The 22287-nt window shown below is 37.7% G+C and overlaps 1 protein-coding gene across 1 annotated transcript in view; it reads left to right on the top strand.

Annotated features, from left to right (window-relative positions):
- LOC144615267 (leucine-rich repeat-containing protein 37A2-like) overlaps positions 1-22287 on the top strand; it is a 344316-nt gene that overhangs the window by 103957 nt on the left and 218072 nt on the right. The gene's annotated exons all lie outside the window — the stretch shown is intronic.

The raw sequence follows: 22287 nt of genomic DNA, 5'->3' as shown, positions 1-22287 counted from the left end.
ATGGGGAATCAATTTTCAGCTTGTACTCAGAGGAAAAAGTGATTTCTCTTCCAAAATGATACATTCGGTATTCTCTGCCAGCCAATTCATCAGGAAGATATAACAATCATAAATGCAGATGAGCAAAATTAGAGAGTCTAAAAAGTATATAACAGAACTGACAAAATTTCATGGAGAAATAGAAAATATAACAATCATAATTAGAAATGTGAGCATCAAAAACACATGAGAAAAAGGTAGTAAATAACAAACAAGGCCAACATGGTTAATAGTGCTTAAATATTAAGTTTAGATCTGAAACTTTTTGGAAGCTAAGGCATAAAGGGGAACTCGGGTTATTACCTACACAAAGAAGCACACTGGTCTTTGGAAGAGAGATTTTTTTTTTTTCTGATATTAAATTTCAAGGAGTGCCTGGGTGTCTCAGTCAGTTAAGCATCCAGCTCTTGATTTCAGCTCAGCTCAGGATCTCATGGTAAATTGTGGGATGGAGAGCCACATCAGGCTTCACGATGGAGCCTACTTAAGATTCTTTCTCCCTCTCCCTCAGCCCCTCCCCTGCTGGTGAGCACACCTGCCCTGTCTCTCTCTAAAAAATCAATCAATCATCTAAATTTCAAGACACTTTTCATCACTAAATAATCTAATGGGCAACATCTTCTGAAGATATAGTGACACTCTTGATATGGCCATTTTTTTTTTAATTTTTTTTTTTCAACGTTTTTTATTTATTTTTGGGACAGAGTGAGACAGAGCATGAACGGGGGAGGGGCAGAGAGAGAGGGAGACACAGAATCGGAAACAGGCTCCAGGCTCCGAGCCATCAGCCCAGAGCCTGACGTGGGGCTCGAACTCACGGACCGCGAGATCGTGACCTGGCTGAAGTCGGACGCTCAACCGACTGCGCCACCCAGGCGCCCCTTGATATGGCCATTTTTAACACCAGTTCCCAAAAGCAGTTGATATATACTATTAGGAAGTTGTCTCAAAAAAGGCATTTCTAGGGACGCCAGAGTGGCTCAATCAATTAAGCATCCGACTCTTGATCTCAGCTCAGGTCTGGATCCCAGGCATCTCTACAAAACATCTCTTCATAAATATTTTTTTGCTTATCAAAGCTACATATATGTGCTTATCCAAAAGTAGGTGGACATGGTCAAAGAAGTAAACCTTGAATTTCTGCAACCATAGAGGGCACTTAAAAATGGACGATATGAAGTGGTTTGAATGTGTGTATAATTTTGGCTTGGTGTCAGAGATATTCTTCTCACTTACACGTGCAAAATGTAAATCATTCCTTCCTTTTCAGCACCATCGTGGCAAGAAAGGGCAGCTTATCAGAGAATTCAGAGGCCTAAGGTTACAGAAATACTATGCAAACCCAAAGAAGAAAAGGGTCCTTAACATTATAATTGACAAACATTGTGCTAAAATTAAACTTTGAATTAGTGTATAAAGAGAAACTAGGGGCAAAAACATGGAGCCCATACAAAGAAATAACCAAAGAAAACAACGTTGAAATAACAAAAGATGGGGCGCCTGGGTGGCTCAGTGGGTTAAGAGGCTGACTTCAGCTCAGGTCATGATCTCGCGGTCTGTGAGCTCGAGCCCCGCATCGGGCTCTGTGCTGACCGCTCAGAGCCTGGAGCCTGTTTCAGATTCTGTGTCTCCCTCTCTCTCTGATCCTCCCCCGTTCATGCTCTGTCTCTCTCTGTCTCAAAAATAAATAAACGTTAAAAAAAAAAAGAGAGAGAAAAAAAAGAAATAACAAAAGAAAAAAAACAAACCTGAAGAAAAATTTTCCTAACAGTAACAAAGATTTTCACTCATTTCTTAAAGAAGAATTATTGTAAATCAATATCAGGAACCCACTATTTATCATTTTAATATGTCTCACACAATTACACTTGAGTTAAAGTAGAGTAACTTGCAAACAGTGTAATTCTAAGTGCTGGTTTAGTCATTTTAATTAATGTGATTTTTTTCTTCACAAGGTCCTCAGTGGAAAGATAACTGCAGTTAAGACTCTGGTCTCAGACTAGGCAGAAGAGGTAACTAGAGCTCTCTAAAGGGCATGTTCTCATGTGCTACATACACATTTGACATGTGTGGAGTAAACATACTAGACAATTATGCCAGTGGTAAATCAGTTTAAGACCATCTCAAAATCTAGCTAGGGTTTTCCCAAGAGATCTATAACCTACATATCATTAGCTATCTCCATTCAACTGAAAATTCTTACTTTCAGGTAGAAATGAAAATCCTGAATTGACTAAATTGCCAATGAACCCTTCTAAATTCACTTTCCCATCTTCTGAAAGAAAAAATGCATGTCAGAGAACAAGGAATATGAACAGAGATTGGCAACTGTAATTGCTATACTGAAAAACGTTTGATATTTTGTAGATTCCATCAAAAAGACAGACTCATGCGTATCATTCAGACACATACCCTCCTACCGTATAGATCCTCCTCTGTATGATGCTACTTAAAATAAGTAGAACCCAAGTGGGTAGTTGGTAGAAAAGAGCTCGGATAATCCATGAAGTGGATAAACCCTTTAAGGATTCTTGAAAAGTTCAAACACATGCATGTCAGCTAAGATAAAGGATACCTAGAAATGTTAAATGCTCACCCGTGATAGCCACATTCTTCAGGGATCTTTGAATCGCATCTTGGGATAATGGAACTCCTATATTTTTCATCATGGAGTCTAGATCATCAGGAGTGACCTCATTTTTCCTAATGGCGGCCAAAGTTTTCAAGGGGCCTTCTTTTTCTATATTCAAAAAAATATGCAATATACGAAGTTAAAAAATATGTAATATTCAGTGGGTCCTGAGTGACAATAATTACTACTAGTAGTACTACTACTGCTACTTCTACCACTTATTAAGTATTCAGCTTAGTGCTTGCTAAGCACTATGCTAAGTGCTTTATACACACCATCCCATTTTATCACTTAAAAAAAATTTTAGAATGTTTATTTACTTTTGAGAGAGACAGAGACAGAGTGAGAGTGGGGGAGGGGCTGAGAAAGAAGGAGACGCAGAATCTAAAGCAGGCTCCAGGCCCTGAGCTGTCAGCACAGAGCGCTAGGCGGGGCTTGAACCCACAGACCGCGAGATCATGACCTGAGCTGAAGTCGGATGCTTAACTGACTGAGCCACCCAGGCACCCCTCCACCATCCCATTTTAATACAAAGATTCTGTGAGGTTGTTACCAATATTTCCCTTATTTAACAGATAAGGAAACCTAGCCTTAGAGAGGCTAGTCTGTCTAAGCATACACAGTTATTAAATGTAAAGCCAAGTGTGAAGTGCAGGCTATCTGATTTCATAGAACGTTTAGGCGCTAGGCTAAACAGGGCATTGTATATATTTAATTTGAGATTGAGGAATGATTACATATAAAGGAATCTCAGGACATCCGCTTATACTCATCTCTGGCATATCAGAGGCTGGGAATTCCATTAAAGCTAGGATAACTAAGCATAAAAGTAATTCTAGCAATTCTCTTGCCAAAAATTAGATAACCAGCCATAGTTTGATGTGACTATTCTTAATTTTTTTCATTCAATGGATACTTGGATATATCCAACACATACATACAAAAAGTCCCCCAAATAATGGAAGGATCAGCACTGCTATCAATACCAAAAAAAAGGTAACATTCATTTCTGAAAGTATCATGGTTCAATTGTTCAAGTAAGAAAACAAATTTTAAATGTATTATGATAAACACTATCATATCATAAACATTAATCCTGTAAGAGATTTGCTTATAAACAACATACCTAGGAGAGTTTTATAGATCCCATTCAGAAAACCAGAGATTAAGGACAAAATATTTTGTCAGTTGAAAAAACATACCATTTTGGTTACATCCTAAACACCTACAATCTAGGGAATAATTTCATTTTTGTAGCTACCTAAATTAGGCCTTCTGAATTTTGTTCAGTTTCAATCTCGGGAATTAAAATTTAGAGGAAATTAAGCCATTTCAATTAATCTCAAGAACAAAGGCTCCAAGGAGACCCAGAAGTTCCACAGATATCACAGATATCTCACAGTTGGAGATGTCAATTAAATGAACACATTAAAACCAGATTACATTCAATGCCTCATGGCTAAGGCAGTGGAATAATGAGAAGAATACCTCTTACAAAATATGGAGGAAGCTTGTATGTTTCAACATATTCCTACATGTTTCAATAGTTAATCTTCTCATGATAAAATCCCATTTTTATGAACATATAATAGGATAAAAAAAGAAAAGGTAACATTGATTTTTTTTTTTTTTTTTTAGTATAGCTGACACACAATGTTACATTAGTTCCAGGTATACAACTTAGTAATTTGACAAGTTTATACGTTACGCTCTGTTCACCACAAGGGTAACCACCATCTGTCCCATTACATCACTATTACAATATCATTGACTGTATTCTTTATGCTGTGCCTTTTATTCCTGTGACTTATTCATTTCATAACTGGAGGCCTGTATCTCCCTCTCACCTTCACCCTTTTTGTCCAACCCTCAAGACCCTCCCTTCTGGCAACCACGAAGTTGTTTCTGTATTTATAGGTCTGATTCTGCTATTTGCTTATTTATTTATTTGTTGTTTGTTTGGCTTTATTTATTTATTTATTTATTTATTTATTTATTTATAATTCTTCTTTGTATTTTTAAGTGAACTCTACACCCAATTTGGGTCTTTTTTTTTTTTTTTTAACATTTATTTATTTTTGAGACAGAGAGAGAGCATGAACAGGGGAGGGTCAGAGAAAGAGGGAGACACAGAATCTGAAACAGGCTCCAGGCTCTGAGCTGTCAGCACAGAGCCCGACGCGGGGCTCGAACCCACGGACCGTGAGATCATGACCTGAGCCGAAGTCGGACGCTTAACCGACTGAGCCACCCAGGCGCCCCCCCCAATTTGGGTCTTGAACTTAAAAGCTTGAGATCAAGAGTCACATGCTCCACCAACTAAGCCAGCTAGGTGCCCCTGTTTGGCTTTTTTTAGATTCCACTTATAATTTGAATCATATGGCATTCATCTTTCTCTGTCTGATTTATTCCACTTAGCATAATACCCTCTAGGTCCATCTATGTTGTCTCCAATGGCATGATCTCATCCTTTTTATGGTTTCCTTATTCATTCAGCTATTAACACTTAGTTAATCCCTTTTGAGTGATGGAAAAATACTATAAGTTCATAAAATTTAAGTCAAGAAAAGGTCAGGACTAGGATCCCTTACTGATTCATCATCCAGAGTACATTTGTTATATACATGATGTGCTTCAGCATTAGAAAACTGCACAAATGCATATAATCAAAACTAAAGGATTCCACTCAAAATTTTTATTGTTAAAAAATTCTCACTTACTTTGAACTTTTGTAAAATATGGCATTTTCATTAACTGAGTCAGGAAATCTTTTAAGTTCACTTTCCCCTCATCTGAAAATGAAACATCAAGAAATGAATGGTCTTTAACCCAAAGATACAAAGGGATGAGCTCAAAAGATATGCATGCTTACCAAATCTTCAGAACCAAGTTAGTCCTGTTTTCTAACTCTGATTCTGCTAAACACACCTCAGACTATAAAAAGGAACATGATTATGATAACTCTTGCAGTCTTTTTTGTTGTAGAGCCAATGAGTGTTTTATGAATTTTACATATATTTTAACCACTTGGGACCAGTGTTTTTTGGTATGTGACATTCTCTGAATTTTTCAGCATTACAAGTCCTACTACCACTATCTATGTTACGAAGGAAGAAGATATTCCCTACAAGTACCATAAACCAAACCCCAACCGAAATACCTAATGGAGACTATATATATACTTATAAGCAAAGATATATTAGTAAAGGAAGTGTGCATCTTTTGTTTTTTATTGGCCATGTATTTGGAACTGAAGAAGAAGAAAAGTACCCCTTTGCTTTGCATGTAAGTTAAACCTCCCACTGGCAGGATTCCAAAAACACCACTGTAGCCCTTTGAGGACTGTGGGGAAACCAAACTGGTAAGTGTGTGTCACCACACTAAGGCTTGGCCCTGCATTTCAGGGGCTTGAGAGAGCTGCACAGCTCCTGTCCAATAAAAACGTATGATTCAAACCTCAGGAGGCAAAGCAATGGGATGAAGACAGGATCCCTAGGATAATTCAACATCCCTAGGATATCCAACATCCCTAGGATAATTCAATATGAGAATAATCCAAAGCAAATTCTCACCCAAGCCTAATAGGGAAAATCTAATGTTGTTGAACTCACTGCATTTGATTCCTAATCAATCAGCTCTGTGGGTTTATGAGTGAAAGTAAACACAAGTGTGATATGTAATAAATGACTCAGAAAAGAAATACTTACTATCAAGAGAAATGGATGTAAGCATCTCCTGCAATTCTTCCTCTGGCAAATAAATCCCCAAGCCTTTCAGTATAGGTTTTATATCATCAACAACAACTTTTTCATTGGTGACTTTGTTTAAGGCCTTTGCAAGTTCATTAACCTCTATCAAGAGAAAATACTTTCAGTTTAGATGCAAATTCTAAACAATTAGCTTAAACTATGATTCAAAAAACTAATATAGATACCTAGCATTTTTTTAAGCATTCACCTTAAATATTCTCTTGAGGTACATACACATCTAACTCTCATTTTATACCTACAAAATAGATCACTTATAGGGCAAACTCGTAGTAGAAATTAAGCCTTGCTATCTGTCTCCTTCTGTCCATCTATCTTTGCCTCTCAAGTTTCTTACATCCTTTCGGTATGTGTCCAGGGATCTCTCTGCTGCCCCTAGTCACTGCCACCTCAAATCTACCTCTTTCCCGTTCCTTTATTAAACTTAATTTGTCTTATACTGATTCTCTTGTACTTAGATCTGAGAACCTTGGTATACACAAGTAACAGCTAATTAATCTGCTGATAGAATTGTTATTGTTTTTAATATATGAAATTTATTGTCAAATTGGTTTCCATACAACACCCAGTGCTCATCCCAAAAGATGCCCTCTTCAATACCCATCACCCACCCTCCCCTCCCTCCCACCCCCCATCAACCTAGAATTGTTATTTTTTAAATAATTTTTTAAATAATTGATTTAAAAAATTTTAATATTTTTTAATAATTTTTTAATAATTTAACAATAATAATTGTTAACAGAAGAGAGAGCTTTGCTTCCCCCTCCATGTCAGTTTCCTTCTTATTTAATAACAATACTTTAATAGTGGCCTAAGATAGGTAATACAAGAGAATGTCTTAATGATAGTAATTTCTGATGCTGTGAAAGATCCTACAGAGCTTTTTTTTTAGAGGTTAACTATCCTTCCTATCACTTTAAGTAGTTATGTATTCTGTCTAGGAAAAACCCGTATTTATTCTCTAATAGTATATAATCAATCTGAATTTAGCACTTTGGAATATGGATTTATAACTTCTGACTGTGATGACTGTACTTCCTAGGTACAAAATTTGCTGACACTGCCTTTGTATTCAGGTAAAACTTTTCTGCCTAGAAATAGACACCTAAAAATATGATAGCTATAAGGTAGTTAGTAATTCCATTATGTATTTGGGGAAAGACAAACTCAGCCATATTATAATTTGCAATGTTATAAAGTAGGTATTTTATCATTCAGATTTTGTGCATTCCCAAATCTATCCCACATCTTTCTACTTTATTCCTCATAGACATCTAAGTCATTCTCACATGTTTTGTTTGGGCAGGCTAGTCTCCTCATCTAGAATATACATCTAAATTCTCTCCCCAGTCCAGCAACCAGTTCAAGCTCTATCTGCTCCTTTAGGCTTCCCCAGATTATCATAGTTCGTTCTGATATACCATTATATATAATAATGGCATAATATCAGTATATATAAGATGTATTCTTCTCATTATACTTAAATTCTTGTAGCTCTTATGGCTGGTGCCACATGATCTAGTATACAATCTTCTAAATGTCTTTTTTTCTCTAATCTCACCATAATCTCCCTTGTGAGCACAAGACCCTTGTGCTATAATACTTCTACGATCTCTACTATGCATACCAAATAGACTCACTAATTGTTACTTGATTATTGACTATTTAATGTATTTTCTCCTCTGCTCCCTTAATGTTTCCATTCCTCTATCCTATTGTCATGCCTACCTACTATTCTACTTCCCTCCATTCTGTATTACTGAGCTTCTCAAATGAGTAATTTAGTATTTCTTGCCCCTATTTCATCACCCAATCCCTATTTTAAGCTCCCATAGCTCTCTTGGAACAATACTACTTTACATTTGACACTTTTTATAACTTATGGGGTACTTCTATATTAGTTCTTTTGACAGCCACAAAAAAATCTTATGAAATATATAGGACATGTACTATTATCTATAGTTCAGCACATATACCTGTATTTTATATTTAGATGAAGTGATTTGTCCAAGATCATGAGGAAGAAAACATTAGACTACAGGTCAAACATTCTGATGCAGAGCACAATGCTTCTGCTATTACAAAGAACAGCAAATAACCTCTCAATCCCCTTCTTTGTCAGATCTAATAATCTTAGCCTTCACTGTCCTCTGTACAATTTGGGTAGCTGACTACCTGCTCTCACGTCTTAATTAGCTTCCTTCCTTCCAATTACAGAATTAGTACACGCCGTGCCACGTGCTTAATGATTTACATTTTAACGGTGTTTGGTCTTAATACTCTTTAATATCAAGTTTCGTTTCATTTAGCAATGTATTTTCAACATTTTCCCTTGTCAGCATATTATTCTAGGAGTATTATTTTTAAATGACCACATAGTATTCCACTGCATCCTATCTTCCTAAACCAAAATTCAGTGGAATCTTAATAATGAACCCTCTTAGAATTTTCTTTCAGAAGAATTGGCCCAATTTACACAAATACGTAGGTAGTGAAAAAAAAAAAAAAAAAGCCATTCATTTCACCACATCCTTTCCAACTCCTATTTCTCCTTATTCTCTTCTTATTCTTCTGGAAGAACTTTAAGATCATGCTGTCAATCATTTCCTCCAACACCTTCCCACAAAAACATCTCTTCAGGAATTATATTACATTTATCAATTAAAGAGAAGTGACTTATGTATGATATGCGACATCTATCCATAAAATGGTAAAATCTTTCACATTTTACCTACCACAATCTTTCTCATTTTACCTTAAGGGGATTAGCATTAACTCAAAGATTGATAAAACAATCAAAGTAATGAAATTGACTAAACAGATTAAGAATCTAGGCTAGAAGGTCTTGGTCATTGCTTTTTCTTCTCTATATCATCTCTGAGATTTATTTCTCCTGATTGTTATCCAGCTGTTACCTCCATGAGGCAATTACATGGCCAAATTGCATCTCCAGCTTTTCTCATGTGCCTATTTCTCTGGATAGTCTCTGAGGTACCATCATTGCTACTAACTTGAAATAAATATACTTTCAACTAGATTCATTCCTTCATTAACCTAAGTTGGAACCCATGGTTCTGTTTTCATTTGTTTCTCTCTAAACCCAGACACCACAGTTTTTTCCCCTTTTAGCATATCTCTTTCATTCATTTTTCCTTACTAGTCCATACTGAGGACCCTATTCAGGTCCTCACCTCCCCAGGCCTGTATTATTTCCAAATTTTTCTAAATACCATTAAATACTTTCCCTCTCTCAATCCAATCTCCACACTGCAATGGGAGTGACTAAATTGATCATATCACTCTGTTGTTTAAAATCATTTCATTGGGGGCATCTGGGTGGCTCAGTCAGTTAAGCCTCTGACTTCGGTTCAGGTTATAATCTCGTGGTCCGCGAGTTCGAGCCCCACATTGGCCTCTGTACTGACAGCTCAGAGCCTGGAGCCTGTTCAGATTGTGCCTTCCTCTCTCTCTGCCCCTCCCCTTCTCACTCTCTCTCTCTCAAAAATAAACATTAAAAAAAAATAAAATAAAAACACTTCATTGGTTTCCATTATATTTTGAATTTGATTCAAATTCCTTACATTTTTTTTTCAATATATGAAATTTATTGTCAAATTGGTTTGCATACAACACCCAGTGCTCATCCCAAAAGGTGCCCTCCTCAATACCCATCACCCACCCTCCCCTCCCTCCCACCCCCCATCAACCCTCAGTTTGTTCTCAGTTTTTAACAGTCTCTTATGCTTTCACTAGACTTCAGCCAGAAAGGCCTTTCAGTTTCTTAAACATATGTGTTATTTCCTACCCTAGAACCATTCACAGCTTCTTCCTCTTGTCTGAAAGACGCTTCTGCCAACTCTTCCAGCAGCTGATTCCTTCTAATCCTGTAGGTTTCAGCCTAAATGTCACATGTCAGAACATGCTTCCCTGGCCATCCTATTTAAATTAAGTCCCTGCACCTTAACGCTCTACCTCCTCCTTGTACATTTTCTCCTTAACATTTAGCACAATTTGTAGTTATTTATTTGCTCATCTGTCTTTCTTCAGTGAATTCTCTGGGGTCAGAGACCAGTATTTACCTATCTTGGTTACCGGCATAGTGTCACTCATTTGCTGACTGAATGGATTAAATAAACGATCTTCCTGCTTCTAGTGGCTCCTTAGTCCAATCCACTGTTAAATCAATTTTTAGAGACAGCTTAGTACCTGACACTCTCTTGCCCAAAGACTATAGTGAGACCTGTTTTGAGCAAAACATTTAATATCTCCTCCAATGTAGACCTACCAACTATCTCTCATTCCTTATCTTTCAAATCCTACTTACGCCTCTGATCTTTTCTTCCCTTTTAAATCTCTAGGTGTCAATGTTTTCTGGTTTTCCCTCTACCTATCAAGCAAGATGCTACCCTTCCTTCACAGTTCCTCCATTTTTTTCATAGGAATCTAATCTTCACCTAAACTCTTAAAATAATATGCATCACTAATTTGCCCTTACAGAATACTAGTTATATTTTTATGTAAATGACCTATCTTTTCATCTAGATTTTAAGATTTCTCACGGCCTACTTTATGCATATTTTTGTGTTCAATATATGTGTGCTGATCATGATAATACTAATCTGTAAGTTATAGCATTAAATGAATTTTGAAACCGAACCATTAACCTATAATACAGTAAAAAAAATAGCTGCACATGGAGTCCAACACTTGCTGTGGGGTCTTAGGTAAGGTACAATTTCCTCGAACTTTACTTTTCTCTTTCTTTATTGTAAGATTTCTACTTAACAGGATAGTCATAAAGAATAGTTAAAAAATAAATTATGTGAGGGGCGTCTGGGTGGCTCAGTCGGTTAAGCGTCCAACCTCGGCTGAGGTTATGATCTCACGACGATTTGTGAATTTGTGATTTCAAGCTCTGCATCAGGCTCTGTGCTGATAGCTCAGAGCCTGGAGACTGCTTCGGATTCTGTGTCCCTCTCTCTGTCCCTCCTCTGCTCATAGTCTCTGTCCCTCTCAATATAAATATATATTTTTAAAAAAAGAATAATTATTAAAAAATAAATTATGTGAAAGTGCTTGGTAAAACATCAAACACTATGCAAAAATATTATTTGCCAACCATTAATGATATTATTTGAAACCAAAGAAAATAAAGTATACCTTTAGAGACTATGAAATAAAACTATGTACTTTTGACCCTAAGATACTTTTAATACTGAAAATAAGAGTTAAAGAAGAGTTTTGGTAAGTTCATAAAACATTAGGCAATTAACTCTTTTTTTTTTCAATATATGATTTTTTGTCAAATTGGTTTCCATACAACACCCAGTGCTCATCCCAAAAGGTGCCCTCCTCAATACCCATCACCCACCCTCCTCTCCCTCCCACCCCGCATCAACCCTCAGTTTGTTCTCAGTTTTTAACAGTCTCTTATGCTTTGGCTCTCTCCCACTCTAACCTCTTTTTTTTTTTTTTTTTTTCCTTCCCCTCCCCCATGGGTTTCTGTTACGTTTCTCAGGATCCACATAAGAATGAAAACATATGGTATCTGTCTTTCTCTGTATGGCTTATTTCACTTAGCATCACACTCTCCAGTTCCATCCACGTTGCTACAAAGGGCCATATTTCGTTCTTTCTCATTGTCACGTAGTATTCCATTGTGTATATAAACCACAATTTCTTTCTCCATTCATCAGTTGATGGACATTTAGGCTCTTTCCATAATTTGGCTATTGTTGAGAGTGCTGCTATAAACATTGGGGTACAAGTGCCCCTATGCATCAGTACTCCCGTATCCCTTGGGTAAATTCCTAGCAGTGCTAATGCTGGGTCATAGGGTAGGTCTATTTTTAATTTTCTGAGGAACCTCCACACTGCTTTCCAGAGTGGCTGCACCAATTTGCATTCCCACCAACAGTGCAAGAGGGTTCCCGTTTCTCCACGTCCTCTCCAGCATCTATAGTCTCCTGATTTGTTCATTTTGGCCACTCTGACTGGCATGAAGTTATATCTGAGTGTGGTTTTGATTTGTATTCCCTGATAAGGAGCGACGTTGAGCATCTTTTCATGTGCTTGTTGGCCATCTGGATGTCTTCTTTAGAGAAGTGTCTATTCATGTTTTCTGCCCATTTCTTCACTGGGTTACTTGTTTTTCGGATGTGGAGTTTGGTGAGCTCTTTATAGATTTTGGATACTAGCCCTTTGTCCAATATGTCATTTGCAAATATCTTTTCCCATTCCGTTGGTTGCCTTTTAGTTTTGTTGGTTGTTTCCTGTGCTGTGCAGAAGCTTTTTATCTTCATAAGGTCCCAGTAGTTCATTTTTGCTTTTAATTCCCTTGCCGTTGGGGATGTGTCGAGTAAGAGATTGCTACGGCTGAGGTCAGAGAGGTCTTTTTCTGCTTTCTCCTCTAGGGTTTTGATGGTTTCCTGTCTCACATTCAGGTCCTTTATCCATTTTGAGTTTATTTTTGTGAATGGTGTGAGAAAGTGGTCTTGTTTCATTCTTCTACATGTTTCCGTCCAGTTCTCCCAGCACCATTTGTTAAAGAGACTGTCTTTTTTCCATTGGATGTTCTTTCCTGCTTTGTCAAAGATCAGTTGGCCATACGTTTGTGGGTCTAGCTTCTGGGGTTTCTATTCTATTCCATTGGTCTATGTGTCTGTCTTTGCGCCAATACCATGCTATCTTGATGATTACAGCTTTGTAGTAGAGGTTAAAGTCTGGGATTGTGATGCCTCCTGCTTTGGTCTTCTTCAAAATTACTTTGGCTATTCAGGGCCTTTTGTGGTTCCATATGAATGTTAGAACTGCTTGTTCTAGTTTCGAGAAGAATCTCACGGTTCGTGAGTTCAAGCCCCATGTCGGGCTCTGTGCTGCCAGCTCAGAGCCTGGAGCCTGCTTCGGATTCTGGGTCTCCCTCTCTCTCTCTGCCCCTCCCCTGCTCACACTCTGCCTCTCTCTCTTTCCAAAATAAATAAACAAAAAAATTTTTTAAAAATAAATTAAAAGAATAAATTTCCATCAGAATGAGAATTCACATGTTCTCTATGCAACTATAAAAGGGAATGAGAAAGGCCTTTATATTCTGATAGGAACAAATATCCAAAATATATTACTGTATTAAAAAATCAAGGATACAGAACAATGTACATATCATGCTCTCACGTAAAAAGTGAGGGAGGGATATATATATATCATATATATATATATATATATTCATACATATATATACATACATATATTCATATTTTCTTGAATGATCTAAGTACTTCCTGCCTCAAAAATAAATAAAACATTAACAAAAAATTAAAAAAAAAAAGAAACTAGTTACTTATTAGTTAGTTACTGGGGAAAAGGAATAGGAACTGAATAGACCAGGCAAGAAGATTTTCATTGTGTATCTTTTTTTTTTTTTTTTTTTAACGTTTATTTATTTTTGAGACAGAGAGAGACAGAGCATGAACGGGGGAGGGTCACAGAGAGAGGGAGACACAGAATCTGAAACAGGCTCCAGGCTCTGAGCTGTCAGCACAGAGCCCAACGCGGGGCTCGAACTCACGGACCGCGAGATCGTGACCTGAGCCAAAGTCGGACGCTTAACCGACCGGGCCACCCAGGCGCCCCGCATTGTGTATCTTTAAATACTTTTTTACTTATTTTTACTTAAAAAAATTTTTTTAATGTTTTATTTTTATTTTTGAGACGGAGAGAGACAGAGCATGAGCAGGGGCAGAGAGAGAGGGAGACACAGAATCCAAAGCAGGCTCCAGGCTCTGAGCTGTCAGCACAGAGCCTGATGCTGGGCTTGAACCCATGAATTGTGAGATCATGACCTGAGCCAAAGTCGGACGCTTAACCGACTGAGCCACCCAGGCACCCCAATACTTTTTTATTTATGATCTGTGTGAATGTATTACCTAATCAAAACCCTTAAATTTATTAAAATATTTTTAGGGTCATGTATTTTTGGCAACCTTGTTAGAAGATATATTATTTGCTTCAATTACAAACTTGCAATGTTTCAAACTAGACTTACATGAACACAGGAAGCTCACCTTCATCTGAATACCCAAAATACTGAGCGTATACCATTCATTTACTCTTGTAGCATATTAGTTATATGTTGATGTAAGTAGTCCATCACTTTTCAACAACTAGCTAAAAGTTTCCTATATTCTAACTGTGTTCAAAACTTCCTAATTATTCTCACCTCTAAAATCTCGAAAACGCTTAATGCTCTTCAGTGCTAAAAGGGCAGTCTTTAGAGAAGTATCTCCCTTTTCTGTGAAGACAAAAACAGAAGAAAAATTAGTAGATTCAAGAAACATAAAGTACTTCCACAGTGAGCTAAATCGGTTCTCTTGCTGCCCCTTAAAGCATCTTATGGTTTTCTAGCTACGTAAACTTTTGTCCTGAATGCAATCTACAGTCTGCCTATTTAAATCCTATTCATATGTCAAAACCAGCTCCTAAGTCTAGATTTCTAAAAAGCCTTCTGTTGAACCTAGATGATACCCTCTAACCACTACTCTTTCCTTTTTCTTTCCTTCCCAAACTATTTTCTGGAAAGAAATGTTCTTATTCATCATAATCATATTGTCATTCACACATCAAACTGGTCTTATCTAGCTTCCACCCTCTCAAAACTGCTTTTACCAAGTTCACCCATTAACTATTTACTGCCAAATCAATGAATACTTTTTTTTGGTCTTATTTAATACTTTCCTCTTTCATTCCCAAATTAATGAATGCTTCTTAATTTGTTGGTCTTATCTAATACTTTCCTCCTTCAAACTCTTTTTTCTCTTTGTTTTGTTGCTATAGCTTTCTTTTGGTTTCTCTCCTACCGTTCGTTCTAGTTACTTCCTGTTACGTCCTTTATAAACTATTCTTTCTCCACCGTTACTTAAATGTTAGCATTTCAATGTCCTTGGCCCTCTTCTTGTTGCACTCTATAAACCATTCCTGAATTCTCTTGTAACTACAAACTGTATGTTGCTGACTCTCAAGTTTCTATTTCTAGGCTAGACCATTGTCTACTGCACATCTTCAACTCCGTGTCCACTCCATGCCCTCAAACACAATATTTCCTTTTTGTGTGATATATTGAATGTGGTTCAATGAATCCAATGTGCGATATATTGAATGTGATTCAATGAATTCAGTGAATTCAAATGAACTGATGATTTTATTTCCATGCAAATAACAACTCTTTGGGACAGATCAGATACATTTTTTTACTTCCATATTGCCAAATTTTAATTTGATCAGTTCTATATTTATCCCCCTGTGGCAGCTGGAGCACTGACAGTAGACGGAAACTTTCCTCATTCCAGTCTATCAAGGAAAATCTGCAGTTAAAAACTTTGATCAGCAGGCATTCAGAGAATGGTAGGTGGCAAATAAAGATCCTAGTGGATTATTCTAATTACATTTTGTTTTACCTTCATAACTTAAGAAGCTGTAAGAAAAGAGAGAGGACAACTTTCTGTGTGTGTGTGTTTTTAATATAATTTATTGTCAAGTTAGCTAACATTCAATGTATACAGTGTACTCTTGGCTTCAGGAGTAGAATCCATGATTCATTGCTTACATACAACAATATACAGTGCTCATCCCAATAAGTGCCCTCCTCAATGCCCATCACCCACTTTCCCCTGATCCCCACCCCCCCATAAATCCTTAGTTTGTTCTGTGTATTTAAGAGTCTCTTATGGTTTGCCTCCCTCTCTGTTTGAAACTATTTTTTCCCTTTCCCTTCCCCTATGATCTCTTGTTAAGTTTCTCAAATTCCACATGAGTGTACACATAGATCTCTCTTTCCTTGACTGACTTATTTCACTTAGCATAATACCCTCCAGTTCCATCCATGTTGTTGCAAATGGCCAGATTTCATTCGTTTTCATTGCCGAGTAGTATTCCACTGTATATATAAACTACATCTTCTTTATCCATTCATCAGTTGATGGACATTTGGGCTATTTCCATAATTTGGTTATTGTTGATAGTGCTGCTATAAACATTGTGGTACATTTGCCCCTATGAATCAGCACTCCTGTATCCTTTGGATAAATTCCTAGTAGTGCTATTGCTGGGTCGTAGGGTATTCTGCTTTTAATTTTTTGAGGAACCTCCACACTGTTTTCCAGAGAGGCTGCACCAGTTTTCATTCCCACCAACAAGTGCAAGAGAGTTCCCATTTCTCCACATCCTCACCCACATCTGTTGTTTCCTGAGTTGTTAATTTTAGCCACTCTGACCTGTGTGAGGTGGTATCTCAGTGTGGTTTTGATTTATATTTCCCTGATAATGAGTGATGTTGAGCATCTTTTCATGTGTCTGTTGGCCATCTGGATGTCTTCCTTGGAAAAGTGTCTGTTTGTGTCTTCTGCCTGTTTCTTCACAGGATTATTTGTTTTTCATGTGTTGAGTTTGGTAACATCTTTATAGATTTTGGATACTAGCCCTTTATCCAGTATGTCATTTGCAAATATCTTCTCCCATTCCATCAGTTGCCTTTCAGTTTTGTTGACTGTTTCCTTTGCTGTACAGAAGCTTTTTATTTTGATGAGGTCCCAATAGTTCATTTTTGCTTTTATTTCCCTCGCTTTTGGAACTCTCATCACTGTTATTTAACAGAGTGTTGGAAGTCCTAGCTTAAGCAATCAGACAACAAAATGAAATAAAAGGCACCCACATTGGCTAAGAAGAAGTCAAACTTTCACTTTTTGCAGATGACATGATACTCTACGTGGAAAACCCGAAAAACTCCACCAAAAAGCTGCTAGAACTGATACATGAATTCAGTAAAGTCACAGGATATAAAATCAATGTACAGAAATTGGTTGCATTTCTATACACCAATAATGAAACAATAGAAAGAGAAAACAAGAAATCAACCCCATTTACAATTGCACCAAGAACCATAAAATACCTAGTAATAAACCTAACCAAAGATGTAAAAGATCTATATGCTGAAAACTATAGAAAACTTGCGAAAGAACTTGAAGAAGACACAAAGAAGCGGAAAAACATTCCACGCTCATGGACTGGAAAAACAAATATTGTTAAAATGTCGATACTACCCAAAGCAATCTACACATTCAAGGCAATCCCAATCAAAATTGCACCAGCATTCTTCTCAGCGCTAGAGCAAACAATGTTTTAATTTGTAGGGAACCACACAAGACCCTGAATAGCCAAAGTAATGTTGAACAGGAAAACCAAAGCAGGAGGCATCACAATCCCAGACTTCAGGCTCTACTACAAAGCTGTAAACATCAAGACAGTATGGTACTGGCACAAAAACAGACACATAGACCAATGGAATAGAATACAGAACCTAGAATTCGGCCCCCAAGTGTATGGCCAACGAATCTTTGACGAAGCAGGAAAGAGTATCCAATGGAAAAAAGACAGTCTCTTTAGCAAATGGTGCTGGGAGAACTGGACAGTAACATGCGGAAGAATGAAACTGGACCACTCTCTCACACCATACACGAAAATAAACCCAAAGCGGGTGAAAGACCTAAATGTGAGCCAGGAAACCATCAAAACCATAGAGGAGAAAACAGGCAACAACCTGTTTAACCTCAGCCGCAGCAACTTCTTACTCGACATGGCTCTGAACTTTCTGTGGTTTTGACAGTTGTATTAACATCCTTCTTTAATGAACGCTGTACGAAGTTTTCACAGACTCTAAGTATGAGTCTAGTTTGAAGTGTCTAGTGTCAATTGGCACAATGGATGCAGAGAAAAAAGAACTAGGATAATTGGATGCGCTAGATATATAAAAGTATTGACTAATGTTATTACAAATTATTTTTATGATATTCTCTTACTTATTTTCACCACTTTCTTTCCTGGTGTATTACTTTATATTGAAGACAGAAGAGGTAAACACAAAATTTAAATAAAAGAATGAAAAATTAAGATGAGGCAAAATTAGGTCTAAAGCAAGCAATAACTGGATTAATTTGCATCTTCTTTTTAAAACAAAATCATTTTATTATAAATCAACCCTCCCATCTCAGTTTAAACTGTTATTTTGGGTTTTATAACATATATCTGAAAGGAATTAGTTTTCACATATTAATTGGTTAAAAGAATGAGCATTTCTGAGAAGTCAGTTTTAATGTAAACCAATGACTATTTGTCTAACAATTTCTTACTTTTTAAACAATTGAAAACAAGAAACTTGAAGATTCATCTAGGGGGCAAACTTTAAAAATGACCACCTACCCAGTGGTAGTGTAGTTCCTATTAATTTTTTTATGTTTTTATTTTATTTCTGAGAGAGAGAGAGAGAGAGAGAGAGAGAGAGGAAGGGGCAGAGAGATAGGGAGACACAGAATTCAAAGCAGGCTCCAGGCTCTGAGCTGTCAGCACAGAGCCCGACACGGGGCTCGAACTCACAAATGGTGAGATCATGGTCTGAGCTGAAGTCTGATGCTGAGCCTCCCAGGCACCCCTCCTGTTAAAATTTTTTTTTTTTTTCAACGTTTATTTATTTTTGGGACAGAGAGAGACAAAGCATGAACGGGGGAAGGGGCAGAGAGAGAGGGAGACACAGAATCGGAAACAGGCTCCAGGCTCCGAGCCATCAGCCCAGAGCCCAACGCGGGGCTCGAACTCACGGACCGCGAGATCGTGACCTGGCTGAAGTCGGACGCTTAACCAACTGCGCCACCCAGGCGCCCCCCTCCTGTTAAATTTTTTAAAGCAATATGTACATATTGTATATTCAGAAATATGCAAGTACTTATATTTTTCCCGTTAGCTGGAAGAACCTGCAAAATAAATGAGATACTGTGATGTAGGTCAAAGTAAGAAGTGGAAACCCAAACAAAAGCATATGTTTCTCATTTGATCTTTCTACCTACCTCACATTGTATTATGGCTGTAAATATTTAACCTGTTCTCCCCACAGAATACTTTTAATTTGCTTACAGTTTAAGTATTCATTTTTCATCAGTAACCAAATGCTCAAAATGTATCCTCTCCTCATAATTCTCATGGAAATTTCTCCAAAATAATATCACTTTTCTCAAACAGTTATAAAGCAAAATTGTCTCAATGATGCTAAACATGGCATGTTATTGAAATGTAAAAGGCTTCCACATCTAACTGAATGAATTAAGAAAAGCTTCAAGGAGGTTACATTTTTACTGACTTGGCGGCATATTTGAAGGTTGACAGAAAGACTCATACGGAAAATGTATATAAGTGAGTATGATGCGTTCTGGAAACTATAAGTAGTTTTTTAATTTTGGATTTAGTTTAAATTATTCTATTTGTGTCTAGTAAGTGTCTTGAAACCTTACAAAAATGTGTCAGAAAGTTTGTGGGCAAAGGTTAATCTTAACAGGTCCAGTAACGGGAACTAGATTTAAAAAGGCCTTGTGCATTTTGTGAAGGAATTTAGATTTATCTATTCTCATTTCAATCTCTTCCCTCCATCATGCCCTTCATCAAACACAATATATCCTAAGCTGAATTCATCTTTGCACTAAAGCCTCCTCCTATATTCCCCAGCTTATTAAAATGCATCACTTGGGTGCCTGGATGACTCGGTTAAGTGACCGACTCTTGATCTTGGCTCAGGTCATGATCTAGTGGTTCGTAAGTTTGAGCCCCACATCAGCTCTGCGCTGAGAGGATGGAGCCTGCTTGGGATTCTCTCTTTCCTTCTCTTTCTGCCCCTAGCCAGCTCACACTCTTTCTCTCAAAAATAAATCAATACACTTAAAAAAAAAAAAAAAAAAAGACATCACCATGAAATGTCTCCCAAACCAGAAGTCTGTTAATCATTCTCAATTCCTCTCTCTTTTCCTTCCCTAACTTAACCAAACAATGAAGAATTTCTGCCTCCTAGAACTCATATCTGTTCCCTTCTTCCCATCCCTGGAGCCAATGCCTTACATCAACACTCATTACTTTTAACCCGAATTCTTGCATGCCTTCTAAAATGTGTCCTTGCTTCCAATCTTGCCCCCCTCTGCTCTTTCTTAACACTGCTATCATAATGCCCATTACAAAGTGCAAAATTAGTCATGTCACTTTTCAAATTTGACTTCTTCAATGACTCCCTAGAGTCTTCAAGATAAAATTCAAACTCTGTTGCTCAGAGAACAACAAAGATAAAAACAAAGCCCTTCTGGATCTGCTCTTGACTATATGGCCACTTCATTTCTTTCTTTTCCCACTCCTTCCACCACTATGCACCATCAAGTTGATAGTCAAACATCAACCTGAACTGTAAAGCTTGTTAAACACACACACACACACACACGCACGCACGCACGCACGCACACATACACCTTGGCCATGATTCAGATATTCTGGGTTTTTAACAAATTCCTAGGTAGTTCTGATGTAAATCAGTCTGAGATCCAATGCTGTAAGTCCTACTGGACTACTTAGAGTTCCTTGGCTTCTCCATGAGCTTTGTTCTTCTGTACTTTGTACATACTGAACATTCCTTCCTAACTCCTTTCAGCCCCTTTCCCTGCACCTGCAATTCTTGGCTAGTTCCTACTCATATTTCAAAACTCAACTCCAACAGCATCTCCTCCAAACAGCCTCTCTGACTACCTTATCCAACCCTGTGTGGGTTAGGTACCTATTGTATACGTTCCCATAACACTCTGTTTACCTCTGTCGTGGTATTTAACAATTGGAATTCGCGTTGTTTGTCATCTTGACAGACTGTAAGCTCTTTTATCTTTATATACTTAGTGTCTAGCAAGCAACAGTGCTTAATAAACTTTCATTGAATGAATGAAATAGCTCACCTCTGAACTCTCATACAACTCACTATCATCACTTGTGGAGGAAAAAACTCAGTCCTCCTCCTGTGTTTCTTCTTTACTCTCACTCTACGGCCACGCTTACAGCACTCTGACACTAGATATGTGGGGGGTTTTCTCCCACCAAGCAATTCTCTGCAACACCAACTGAGTGTCATACAATTTAACGCAATTCTGACACTATCTACCTGGAGATGGCATCAGGTCTCACAGGTTAAGGGTTCAGTCCCATGAGACTGCTCCCCCTCCACTGCAGATGCCAATCACAAGTAGTAGGTCCCCAGGTTACCTACAACTTCTGTCCAACTTGGCTACAAATTGGAGGTTCCCATGACTTTCTCTCCCTTGGACTCAATTATTTCCTAAAATAGTTCACAGAACTCAGGGAAATACTTAACATTCATCAGTTTATTAAAGGATATGATAAAATATACAAATGAACAGCCAGATGAAGAGATACATAGGGTCTGGGAGGTCTGGGAGCATCCCAAGCACGGCAGCTCTGTCCCTGTGGAGTTGGGTCAGTTATCTTTCTGGTATGTAGATGTGTTCACCAACGTGGAAACTCCCCAAACCCCATACTATTAGGATTTTATGGAGACCTCCTCACATAGGCATAATCAATGATTCACTCCATTTCCAGACCCTCTCCGTTTTCTGAAGAATGCGGGTGGGGGATAGAGCTGAAAATTCCAAAGTTCCAATCATGGCTTATCCTTATGGTGACAAGTCCCCACCTAGAAACCAGAAGCCTTCCCAGAATCACCTATTAGAACAACAGATGCCCCTAGAGTTCTCATCACTTAGGGATTTGCCAGTGTTTTAGGAGCTCCGTGCCAGGAATGGGGTTGAAGGGCAAATATATATTTCTTATTATAAATCACAACACATCACATCACTATGTCCCTGGCTATTACTCAAGTACTGCCATATACCATTGTAAATTCACTAAACCTTTATCTCTTATATTGTTATATACCCTTTTGTTGTTTACAGCTTGCCTCACCAACTAGACTGAAAGCTTCCTATGAATATTTTA

Source organism: Panthera onca (genome assembly GCF_046562875.1).
Source record: "Panthera onca isolate mPanOnc1 chromosome E1 unlocalized genomic scaffold, mPanOnc1 haplotype 2 h2.Chr16_ul_1, whole genome shotgun sequence".
Lineage (NCBI taxonomy): Eukaryota > Metazoa > Chordata > Mammalia > Carnivora > Felidae > Panthera > Panthera onca.
Note: the sequence above shows the minus strand (reverse complement) of the source record. Positions and strands in the feature narration are given on the sequence as shown.